The following is a 13,185-nucleotide window of genomic DNA, read 5'->3' as shown; positions in this document are numbered from 1 at the left end:
AATCCAAAATATAGGATGGTAATTAGAACCCCTCCCCTGCTCCTTTTCCCCAAAATCGTTCGATCAAAATTTTGGTGAATTCTCTACTGGGTTTTTTTCCACCAGGGGATTTTCCATGGTGAGGAAAGTTTCCTGGGGTGAGCCAGCCAGGGTAAACTTAGACTGGAGGATTTCAGCAGAACTCCTGTGCATTTTTTTTTATGTCTTGCTTTCTTTTTTACGTTTCAATTTTACGCGTGAAGTTGTTAAGGGCATTTGGCCGGGGTAAATTTTCACCTAGATTGAATTCTCTAGAGGATATTCCATGGGGAGGAAGATTTCTCCATGGAGGTGGGGCCAGATTTCCTGGCATTATCGAAAAAAACGATCATAAATTACATAGAAAACAAGTTTCTTTAACTGAAAGTAAGAAGAAATATTAAAACTTAAGAAGAACAGAAATTATAATTTGTATGAAGGGGGTCACCCCGTCCTCAGCACCTCGGTCTTTACACTAAGGTTTGACTTTTGTCCCAATTCTTTCAGAATTACCCCTGAAACACAAGAGCTGTTTAATTAGAACAAAAATAGCTTTTTTAAAGGTGCTAAAAAAACTTTAGCGTAAAGAGCGAGGTGTTAAGGAGGGGGAGACCCTCTTAGTATATGTAATAATTTCTGTTCGTTCTAAGTTTGAATGTTGCTCCTTACTTTTAGTTGAAAATACTTGCATTTTATTTTTTAGAGGTCAACTGAAGTTCAGTTTAATCTAAAATACAGTAGTGAATACTCTTCACGCCCGGCAATTTTGTTAAACAACCTTATGCCCGGGTTTAAAACCCGGCAAGCTTGATAAACGATCTTATACCTGGGTTTAAAATCCGGCAAGTTAAGAAAAGTTTGTTAAGCTCTTGATAATTCGAATGCCCCCCTCTCCCATTCAAAATTGTGTAAACTAGGTGGTGTCCCTCGGGCGTGGTTGAAATGTACTACGTGTAGCGCAAAGTCTACCTTGCTTGGTGTGAAAAGGTGTCGTAGCATAATTGTAGCACGATTAGCACGACTATTAATACTTTGAGCTAGCAGTTCAAGCTAAGTAATTTAGTTAAAATTAAACCAACATTATTTTCTGTGATTCTCTTTAGGATTCAGTCCAGTTTTCGTGTGATAAGCTCCAACAGCAAAGAATTACATTTGAGGCTTGTGATTATTAATGGATTTTTTCCTACCCTGTCCATGGGGAGTTTTTTATCCTTAAATGTGAGACTGCCAAAAGCAAAAAAAAACTCTAATTTTTTCATTATACTTTCTTTTCAATAGCACCGAAATTGCCTAGGCTTAGGATAGTTTTAGTTATTTTTCAAAAAAAAAAAACAACAAAAAGACAAACACCGGAATTAGCGATTACATGCAACTACTCTTGATATTAATATCGGTGTTATGAGTATGAAACGGTTGAAACTCGTTTTAAAGAAGGTCGAAGGATGTCGTCTGCGAAATTTCTACAAGTTTATACGCTACAAGCTAACCGCGTATACACTTTCTTAAGGATTAGATAAAAGAAGTATTTTCCTCTTTCGCCCAAAAACTCAATTTCCCCCTTTCCTAAAAGTTTCAACCCAATTTCCCAGTCATGAGGCTTATCAAAATGTGTCCAAGCATTGTCACCTTTAATAAAACCTATTGACTGTATCCATGCTCTATAACAACGAATACTCGCTTATCTTCAGGCTTCATGCAAAATTCGCGAACTATATTGTAAGGATCAGAAATTTAATGATGCTTCAGAGCCCGCTATTGAATGTTTTAGAGACTCTTCCGATACCCGCGATATAAAATCATGTGATTCTTTACAGAATAAAGATTGGCTGTATGTAACAGGCAGTTACTAATTATTTAAATTAAGATTCTGTCTGATCATGGGAAAAAACTTTTTGATTAATGTCCATCACTGTGATGTTTTGTATAAGAGCGGGACTGAGGAAAGGGCTGCACCCCTTATATGCAGAGTAATTTCTGCTTCTATAAGTTTTACTGTTACTCATTACTTTCAGTTGAAAATTAACTTCTTGGTATTTTTATATGAATACAAACCTGCCATAAAAATAGAATCGCTGCACCTTTCGACTCGTAATCGGTCCGGGGTCACTTAGGGAACGTTAATTTAGCAGGAGAGCGGAAACACTTCAAAATATGTTTCATAATTCTGGTTATTATCAGAGAGCGGCTGTTTGGAAAAGGAAGATTGCTAGCTTTAGACGTCCAAGATAAGGTAAAAACCTTTCTGATGTTATTTTTTTTAACTATTTCTGTAAGCCAGAGGAAGCGACAGAATGAAAGAATTTTCTAGGTATGTTAAGAAATGAAATGAAAAGATTGAACCAATCATTTGAACTCAGTTCGTTAGATGGTAGGTTCTAAATTTAATTTTTCTAGAAAAAAAAATGTCTCATAGATCATTTAGAATTACCGCAGCAAAAGTGGTCTAAATAAAAGGGTGATAAATGTATATTGCTGTCTTAACGTTTGTATTCTACCTCAAAGTTTCAGAAATTATGAAGCTGTTGATTAAAATAATAAGGTTAATATAGACAAAACAATGCAGACTCAGCACACATTTCGTGTATAGAGTTTGATTTTCACTGAAGTTAGAATTCAGGCATTTTTTCGGCTGCTGATTACAAATATAAGGCAATTATTGTAATACAGTAGCAACAAAAAATCTCAAAGTAAATTTAGTGCATATCAAAATCAATTCGCAATTTTCATCATAGTTGGACAAGGGTGGAAATTCGTGGTGATATGACACATCAGTTCAAGGGCAAAGGAGCCCAAATCAGGAAAAGAAAAAAAATTTTACAAAGAACCTCCTTAGATACACTTAATTGGAAAGGCTTAGAAATTTAAGTCAAAATTAGAGCAATAGAAGTAGAAGAAACATGTTACGTCTTTTAAAATTGGAATTTTGCAATAATTTTCATTCGGTATGATTTAATGGCCTAGAATGCTGCAGTCTGGACTAAATCTTTCGCACTTCTCACGCATAATAAATTTTGTTCTACACCCATGATAATACCATTAATAATTTGAGAATAACTATATAGTCCTACCGACTTATTGTTGATTTCTAAATATCATTATGATAGAAATGGATTTTTTTTTTTTACAAAAGCTCACTAAGCACTTATTTCACAAATGACGTTTGATTTAGACCGAAGGGGTATTTAAGGGCCTCTGGGCTTACAAACGGCTAACATGAGTCGTCTACATTTTTCGCAAGTGGTATTTGACTGTTAGCAGGCTGGTTACAAATCACAAGAAAGTAAAGAATGAGTTTACGACTAAAATTGAGCAGAAATAGCTTGATTAATGTGGTAAGTTCAAAAGAACAGATATTAGTGAGAGTAAGTTTATAGTTGCCTCTCTCTCCTTTTTTGAAAAATTAATAAAAGTTTTGTTGATCTAACTGATTCACTTATACATTTAAAACGAATTGATTTAAAATTACGAAAATTATTTCTTTTTTAAAATAATAAAACTAAGTTAATTGTTGAAAATCATTTTATTTTAATAATTGTTTTTTCCTTGAATCTAGATTAATATTTTTATTCCTTTTTTTAAATTATTTTTCATGAAAGCAATAATTGACAGTATGGTCTTAAAAGCATTGTGGTTAAAGTAGGAGCCTCTAGTCTTATTTGTGGTCACTTATGATCACTTTTAGTTGGAGAATATTATACCTTGTATTTGCTGAATATATTGCTTTGTTTATTTTTTAGTTACAAGAATTATTCTATATTTCAAAAGAATAGATTTAAATGAAGTAAAAAGCTGATGGAAATATATGTCTTATTAAAATACCAGAATTAAATTTATTACCACAAAAAATTTACATTTCGATTTTTTTTTGTTCCATGAAGCTTGGAAAGTTTGAGCAGCATTTAAAAAAGGTGTACTTGTTTTAGGCTAAGTTTAAATTCATTGATCATTGTAATTTCGTCTCGTTTTAAGCTTCATTTTAATTTTTGTAGCAATTTGTTTTTGTTTTTATTTAGTGAAGCCCAGGTAAAAGTGATAAATATCAACTTAACAGCTATAGATATAGATGTTTAACACTATGTAAAGAGCTGATTGACTTTGATTTGTAGGGCTTGTTTTATGATACTAACATGGGTGTGTTATTGATACGTACTGATAAATTGATAAATATACTGATATTGATAAATGCTTACGAGAAAGATAAGAATAGGATCCATATGTATGCGCTATATCTATAATAACACGAAGAAAGTTGAAACGAACCCAAATGTTTATATACCAAATGATATTTATACTGATATTGATAAATACTAGTTTTACCAATCAGCAAAATCTTTGGTACCAGAAGAGATGAAACCAATCCTGGTTTTGCTTACGAGAAAGATAAGAATCGGATCTATGTGTATGCGCTATATCTATAATGACAACGAAGAAAGTCGAAACGAATCCCGAATGTTTTTATGCCACCTCCAAGTGCCTTTTCACGACAACGACAAAACAAATACAAGAAAAATAAATAAACTGAAAAAGAGACTGCGGAAGTAGAGAGAAAAAATAAAATTGAAAAATCTATTCAAAGTTTTACTTTACAACGAAATATATTATTTTGTTTTATTTAAAGTTTCAAGGGTATCAAAATAAAGTGATCTTTCGTCCTCTTGGCCCATCTTAGCTCTATTCATACCTGAATACCAATGTTTCCTAGGATGTTTTTATTTGTTTAAAATTATGAAGTTCTTAGAGCAGTATCACATTTTTCCCAATGTTGCCATGTTTAACCACGAAAACAATTAAGCCAAACGAATTAGTTAAATTTGACAGCGCTTTTTGTCTTTAAAAACTCAAACATTGACAGGCAGCTCATTCATATGGATAACTACAACTTCAAAAAAGCTGTGCTTTCATAAGCTGTCTGTTACATTATTTAGCTTATTTGTTGCTGATTTTTACTCATATACATTTTTTTTAAGTTGCCATCCCCTACTGCCAAAAACTATATATAGAGGACACTTTCAAGACAAAAGCATTTCCCGACTTATCCAAATTTCTTGATATGGTGTCTGAGTTTTCGCTTACCCATTTTAGATCATCAGATTTACTTTTTTATTGTCCTTACTACTTTTTTTTTTATCCCTTTTCATTTTACACTTGATTCAGTTTTGGAAGGATTGGTAATTTTGCAGTAATTTTGCATAATAGTGGAAAAGTGAAAAAAAATGAGATATTAACTGTTATTATTCGTGCAAAATGTATAGCAAAAATATTCCTACCTAACCTCCTAGTGCCTTTTCTCGTCTCTGAAAAGGTCCATAAAAGAAAACGAAAGTAAATGAAAAAGATACTACACAGCTATATAATTGAAACCAAACAAAAGTGAGTTAAACATTTCAAAAAGCACGGAGTGCTCGGCTCACCTAGCTGAGTACTCCAGACTTGAAACCCTGAGGTCAGGGGTTCGAGTCCTGGTGTCGCTGGTTATTTGGTTTAGAACGGGTGTTAATGATGTGACGTTGTAAGCTCATCCAGAGTTGACCCAGCTCCGAATGAGCACCTGGAGAATTATGGGGGTAAACAGGGGAAGTGTCAAATGATTTACCCACAACCACTCATTGCCCTCCCGGCTGAAGGCATCGAATCAGGAGGTCAATACTTGCGGAAGGTAAACCCCTGGTCAGTATTCGAAAAAGTTTTTTTTTATTCGAAGGATTTTTAGTTTCGGAATGACAAGTTTGCCTCTGATTTTAACAAATTAGTTAGCTATTCGAAAATAAGATGATAACTGACTGCTTTTCGTGAACAATATATAAGAAAATGTTTTCAGTATTTTGGTATAATTTTCAGATTAGTGCATGGACACGTAGCTTTCCGAGAACAAATATTTGAAGGAAATTAGTAGTAGTCCTCGACGAACTTTTGAAATTGCTAGATCTTCCCTTTGCAATTCTGTCTGCAGCAAGTTTTCCAGATAAAAATTACTTTGGTTACATCGGGAGGGGAAAATGGCCAATTCCTCCCATACTTGCTTTGAATGTCAATTTGCCTCATTTGCACACCATGGCTGATCAAAGCATTTGGTTTGATACGCCCAGTTTGAGAACTGTGATTTTATAAAAATTCACAGATAGTATAACATAATTATAGTTAATTGTTTGTTTTACTGTATATAAACAAGTGTATGTTTCACTATATATTAGTATGTTTTTCTTTTTTCTTCTTTTTATGTCTTTTGTTTTAGTGTTTAGTACGACAAGTTTGGCAGAGCTTATGCCTTTGATGTTAATAAATAAATACATAAAAAGAGATTAGAAGTTCGGAAATAATTTTTGAAAGTGGTGAGCGTTCTTTTTAGGAATTAAGAAAGACAAGAATTATAGAATCTTGGAAGAAGAGCTTCCAAGTCCTATTGAATTTCACTAAAAATTTACTTTTTACAATTATATTCTTCTTCTTTTTTACAAAATTTTGGTATGGACGAACAAGAAAAAGACAAAACACGGTATCGGGAATCTAAACACTCAATATCAAAGGCATTGGGAACCAACAACGCTTGGTTTTACGCCACAGAAAAGAAGAAATATACATCATTTCATCGCATTAAATTATTTTTTAATGGTTTGACCTTTTACTTGGTTTTGAATATGTATATTATCTCAATTACAAGAGCACTCCATGATGAATTAATTAATTTAATATAATTAAAACAAAGTTTTTAAAATACTTTTATACCTTGTTTCAATAGTGGTAAGATAGTCATAACAAAATAAATTGTACGTGCTATAGCTTTAACACTATTATTTTTAAATCCTACACTGTAAAATTAGTTAAAAACACATCATTCCATTTTTATTAAGAAAAAAAAAGTGCAAATTTATCGACAAGTGTTGTCTATTAGTACAAAAATCTTGCCTATGTCTACCAACATGGGGAACTATCATTGGAAACCCAAATTAAAGGAACTTGCAGTGCAGTATATATGTCCTTCCACAGGAGTGGATCTAGGGCAAAATTTTGGAGGGGGACTATTGACAAGGGTGACAATAATTGACCAAATTACCGAAATGGCTTAAAAAAGAGTGCAAACAGAAATAAAAACAAGGAACGAAGGCGCCAGAATTTTTTTTTGGAGGAAGCGTAGTCCCAAATGCCCCCTAGACCCGCCAGTACCTATGCGTGACTCTCCGGATGAGGGTTACGTAATGTCCGTATTTAGACGTAGTGAGGTTGGTTGATTTGTGGATGGCGGTTATAAATGATCTGTATATATTTTGATATCAACTTCTAGTTAGATTTGCTAGCAATTGCCAATATAAAAATAATAAAAAAATACTCTTTTTGAAAACCTAGGTAGAATTGAAGTAACAGACTTTCTTTTTTTTACTTTCAAGAAAATTAGTTTTGTTTGTATGAATGTTTTCCTACATGTTTTAATGTTGCACGTTTCAGTTTCTGTATATAAATACCAAAAACAGTTTTTTTTCAACTGAAAATAAGGAGCAACAATAAAAATTCAAAAGAATATAAATTATTATTAACATGTGGGGGTTGCCCCCTCCTCAATACCAAACTCTTTGCACTGAAGCCAATTATTTTTTCCAATTATTTAAGAGTGACTCCTGATACATTAATTAGATTATTTATATTAATTATTATGCTATTGAATTAATCTTATTAGCTTTTAAAAAAGTTTTTACGTTTTTCATTAATTATATAGATTAGAATTATACGGTTTTTAAAAAGACCTAAGAAAAAAACTCAGTGTAAAGAGCAAGGCATTGAGGAAAGGACAACCCCTTCGCATGCATAATAATTTCTGTTCTCTTTAAGTTTCAATGTTGCTCCTTACTTTCAGTTGGAAAAATTGATTTTTTGTTTAATTCCTGATTATTTTTGAATAATACCGGTAAATCCAGCTTTCCCTCCATAGAAAATTCCCTTCCCTCACGAAAAATTCTCCATGTAAGGATCATCCAACTCAGTCCCCCTCCAAATAAATACTTCATCCCCCCAAAGTGTCAATGCTTCCCAATAGCCAATGCTACATGTAAATAAAATTCCGCATTTTTGTATATTGGAGCTTGATACCGCTACAGTAGGGTCCTCTGATATACTAAATTTTATGGTGTGATTTTCATTAAGATAGCCTAATCTTTTAGGGGTGTTTCCCCCTTTTTCAAAAAGACTTGTAAATTTTGATGGATAACATAAAACGTGATAAAAATTTACATATTTTTTGAATACGCATCAAAATTATTTTTTTTTTAAATTTCTTACCCTATCGTCTATTTTTATTAAGACTTCGTAGAATTTCGGTTAGTATTGAGCCATATTGCTCCGTACTTAGAGTTCGTTACCACGAGCGGATTGATGATTTAAAACTTTCAAATATTATATTTTATAATATTCCTTCTGTTCTTCTTGAGGGGTCAGGAAGTTTTAAGATAAAATAACACATTTAAGATAAGACAAAATACATATTTCAAATATTATCTATCATAAGTGCCCCGACAGACGGAGTAGGATTTGCTAGATACTTACCAGAGAAATTGCACATAGATCGTTTTGGGCTGACCTCAACGGGCTTACCTAAACGATCTTACATAGATCGTTTTGGGTACCGACTGACTGACCGCATTTCAAGCAGTAAGCACTACGAAAAATATGACTCAATTCCACTTTTTATAGCTATTATTAGAAAAAGGTTGAAATGGCTTGGATATGTTCTGCGGATGAAGAATGATAGATTGTCAAAGATAGTCCTTGTTGGCAAACCGCCTAGGTCCAAACATAAAACAGGTCATCCCCGAGTGGGGTGAAAGAATTTAGTAAGAAAAGATTTAAGAGAAAGGGAAACTTTTTGGGAGTGTTTAAAGAAAGGTGCTTTAAATAGATTAGGCTGAAGAATGAGAGTGCATAGATAGGTTGGCGTCAGGTGGCTAGGGCTGCAGCCATTTTATGTTAGTAGTAGTGGTAGTATAGGCCTAGAACTCACATTTTGGAGTTAAACTAAAAAAAAAACACACAAAAGCAGGCTAATAATTTAAAGAGAATGAAAGAGTAACTAGACATCAAAATATAACAATTTAGGCAAAACTTCATATAAAACTGGTCAATGAATACATTAACACGTAACAACAAAAACGGAATAGTCGTTCACTGAATATTAGGTCAAACCGTCGTGTGAGGAAGTTGTTAAAAAAGAGCGATTAAAAGCAATTGTGAACCAGCAAAGCGAACAAATGCAAGCAGTAAAGCTTAAAACAAATGAAGAAAAAAAAATAAAATCAACTGTGCAAAATGAGAGGAAAATGAGGGAATTTATACAGATAAGAAGAACAGGGATACTATTAGGATGTTCTATTAATTTTCTTAGTAATGTAGGGTAAGCACTTTGAAATTGACATATGCCTTATTGGATACAGATTGCCTCTCACACCTCTCCCCACCACATAATATTGAATTTGAAGCAGTCGCATGATACTTAATTTAGCCAATTTTACACCGAGAGTAGGCACGCATTTGGAAGACCGCACGACAAATTTGAAGGATCATTATGAAAAGGCACGAAATTCCTATTTGGCAAGCATCATTTATCTCTTGGGACCCACCAAATAACCCCCGTTGTAAAAGTAGTATTCTTAACATCTGTTGCTGTTGTATGAAAAACAATTCAGAAGTTCTAAATCCAAGCTCATCTCTTTTACAGATGACCGGGCACGTACGATTCGATCAAGGGGTCATATACTTAAGGTAAACTGCATACACCAGATGCATGGAGGGGTGGGGATCGGACCAAGTACATGGATGAATAGCTATACAAAAATCGGACGCACAGGGGGAAGCGTCGGAGAAAGGTCTTACTTCATATCCAAAACCATCAAGTTATTTACATCTACGACAGATAGTGCTTAACCCCTTGGCTCAAACACTGATGAGACTTCGGCAAGGTTTATTTTTATATGCCTAAAGTTTGTTCTTTAATAACTTTGTCCAATCTGCCATGAGATGTATGACCGTCCCAGTAGAAAATGAGAGAATATCTCAATAGTTGACTTAGTTAATTCAGTTCATTTCGGATACTGCAAGCAATAGGGATACATTTGCTCTAAAAAATACGTTTGTGTGAAAAAAAAGGTTTAACTTGACTAAGTGACATTCGAAACCTTTTGACGTTTGACTATTTCTAAATTGATAAAAAAGTAAAAAAAAAAAATGGTTATGCAATGGTATTGTAGGGCATCATTAGGTTGGGAAGGCGATACAAAAGTCCCCAAGATTTTTTACTCACCACATTTGCCTGCCTCAGATCTCCTATTTTTAATCCCGACCGGATCCAATGTCATTGGGGGGATTTTTTAGGAAGGACAAGAAAACGTGAAAGTTGAGGTATCTTTATCTTACGAATGGGTGATCGGATCTTAATGAAATTTGATATATAGAAAGATCTTATGTCTCAGATGCTCCATTTTCAATTCGAATTGGATACGAGGACATAGGAGGTTGGAGGGGGAAACACAGGAAATCCTGGAAAACGCTTAGAGGGGAGAGATCGGGATGAAACTGGATGGGAAGAATTAGCACAAGTTCTAGATACACGATTGACATAATTGGAATGGATTCACTCTCTTTGAGGAGGTTGGGGGGAGGTGTTAATTCGTAAAAATTAGAAAAATTGAGGTATTTCAACTTAAGAACGGGATATCGGATCTTAATAAAATTTGATATTTAGAAGGAACTCATGCCTCAAAGCTCTTGTTTTAAAATCTCAACTAGATCTGGTGACATTGGGGGTGAGTTGGAGAGGGAAACCAGAAATCTTGGAAAGCACTTTGAGTGGACAAATCGAGATGAAGCTTGGTGGATAGAATAAGCAAATGTCGTAGATACGTGATTGACGTAACTGGACTGGATCCGCTCTGTTTGGGGGAGTTAGGGGGGTTGTCCAGTGCTTTGGTGAGTTCGGTGCTTCTGGACGTGCTAGGACGATGAATATTGGTAGGCGTGTCAGGGACCTGCACAAATTGACTTGATAAAGTCGTTTTCCTCGATTCTATCATCTGAGGGGGGGGGAGTGAAGGAAGAGGAATAATTAGAAAAAATGAAGTATTTTTAATTTACGAGTGGGTCATCGGATCTGAATGAGTTTTGATATTTAGAAGGACCTCGTATCTCAAAGCTTTTATTTTAAATCCTGACCGGCATCAAGCCTCTGATTTTCTTTTTAAATCAATCTATTGATTCTTAGAATTTTACTAGAGCTCATGCAATATGAGTTTTTGGCTCTTAGCTCTTCCGACCTCGTCACAAGTGCCATATGAGTTCTTAGCTCTTGTTAGTTATCTTAATGAAAATTCGAAAATGTTATTTTTAAAAATAGCGTGGTCGTTTCTCTTTGTTGTTTTTAAAATATTAATACAGAAAAGCGAATTTTCAAAATCTACAGGGGTTAATCCCTCACCAGCAATGGGTAGCCTACCACAGCTTCAAAGGGCATTGGCCCTTGATGGCCCTGGTCAAAATGTGTCATAACAGTGAGCCAAATATATACTTAGGCACAATTGTAACCTAAGGAAAGTATATCAAGTCTCATAGCTTTGCTAAGTCCTGATTTGCATGATTTTAAGGAATTTAATAAAAATATATTTTACATAAGTTAAAAATAAAATCCTACATGGCTTAAAATCCTAACTATATCAGTGAGGTTATACTTTAAACCTAGAATCAAAGAAATTTAGATTCAAACCAGAATAAAAACAAAGAAAAAGAGAATGTCTAAATTAAAGCTAAAATCCATCTTCTGAGCAGCCTTGTCAATAGGGTTGCCAATTCAACAAAAGGCAGGGGAGGGACAAGGATTAATTTTTGCTTTTTTTTAAATGAATGTGATAACTCTGTTTGTAAATCTTAGAAATAGAAACGTGGTCTCTATTTCTATTAGAAATAGAAATATTCCCCATCTTACAGGTTGATTAATTATATTCCACCCTGGCTACTTCTTAGGCGACTCTCTCTGGCGTGGAGGCGTAGATGGTCAGATGGTGACGAAATCCGCTTGTTCTTTATTTGCGCTTTAGACGCCGTGATCGTAAGGTCAAGTTAAATGTTGAAAAGATACAGACTGATGTGAAAAATGCCTATAAGTTCTAATGGTGATGAATATAGGTGAGAAATTTAATTGTTTTGTTTCGGCATATAACCTTAATAATATGAAAAAAAACTTCGTTTTCTTAAAGAGTTAAAGAGGCTGCGTCCCAAAGTCGAACCTTAAAACGTACAGGAATTAGGAGAGGCAGTTGGGGGGCTGCTGCCCCCCCAAACCCCCGGCTTTTAAACACTCTTTTGTACAGGTTTTTTGTTGTACACCAACAAAGCCCCAGCTCTTAGCTTGTGTGCTTTGTGTCTGGGAAACAGTTTCAATAATTATGTTAAAATGTAAATGGAGTGGTCAACTCCATTGTTACTAATTACTAGTTTCGGCGCAATGGTTCTCCTGTCCTCTTGTGTTTAACATTTTCGAAGTTATTCCATTATTCATTCATTTCAATTTTTTGTTAATTAAAAGAGGGTCTTTCCGAAGCCAAGAGCGGGGGGTTAGGGGGCGGTAGCCCCCCACAACAAAAAACCTCTACAAAAGAGTCTTTAAAAGCGGGGGGTTTTACATTAAAACTTAAAACGCACAGAAATTACTTCGTATATGAAAGAGGCTGCTACCTCATCAACACCCCGCTCTTTACGCTAAAATGTTTTACTGTTTTAAAAAGAAGAATTGAGAGAAAGAGTCAAACTTTAGCGTAAAGAACGGGGCGTTGATGAGGTAGCAGCCTCTTTCATATACGAAGTAATTTCTGTGCGTTTTAAGTTTTAATGTCGCTCCTTACTTCCAGTTAAAAAAACTTGTTTTTTTTTATTTAATCTCTGAACGTTTTTGAATCAATGCATGTTTTGATTTTGGCTCTCCGCAGAGGAATAATCAAAATGAAATTTGCGTATTTTTTTTTCTAGCTAAATAGCTTTCTCGTAATTTTGATCGAATGGTTTTGAGAAAAAAAGAGCAGGGGACGAAGCGTAGTTGCCCTCCGATTTTTTGGTTAATTAAAAAAGCAACTAGAACTTTTAATTTTTTACGAATATTTTTATTGGTAAAAGATTTACGTAACTTATAAATTAGCTTAC

The 13,185-nt window shown here is 34.3% G+C and overlaps 1 pseudogene; it reads left to right on the top strand.

Annotated features, from left to right (window-relative positions):
* Nucleotides 1–12,067: 12,067 nt before the first annotated feature.
* The window catches only part of LOC136032148 (cell division cycle protein 20 homolog), a 58,275-nt pseudogene continuing 57,157 nt past the window's right edge, over nt 12,068–13,185 (top strand).

This window comes from Artemia franciscana, chromosome 1 (assembly GCF_032884065.1).
Source record: "Artemia franciscana chromosome 1, ASM3288406v1, whole genome shotgun sequence".
NCBI classification, from domain to species: domain Eukaryota; kingdom Metazoa; phylum Arthropoda; class Branchiopoda; order Anostraca; family Artemiidae; genus Artemia; species Artemia franciscana.
This window is presented reverse-complemented; position numbering and strand designations above follow the sequence as displayed.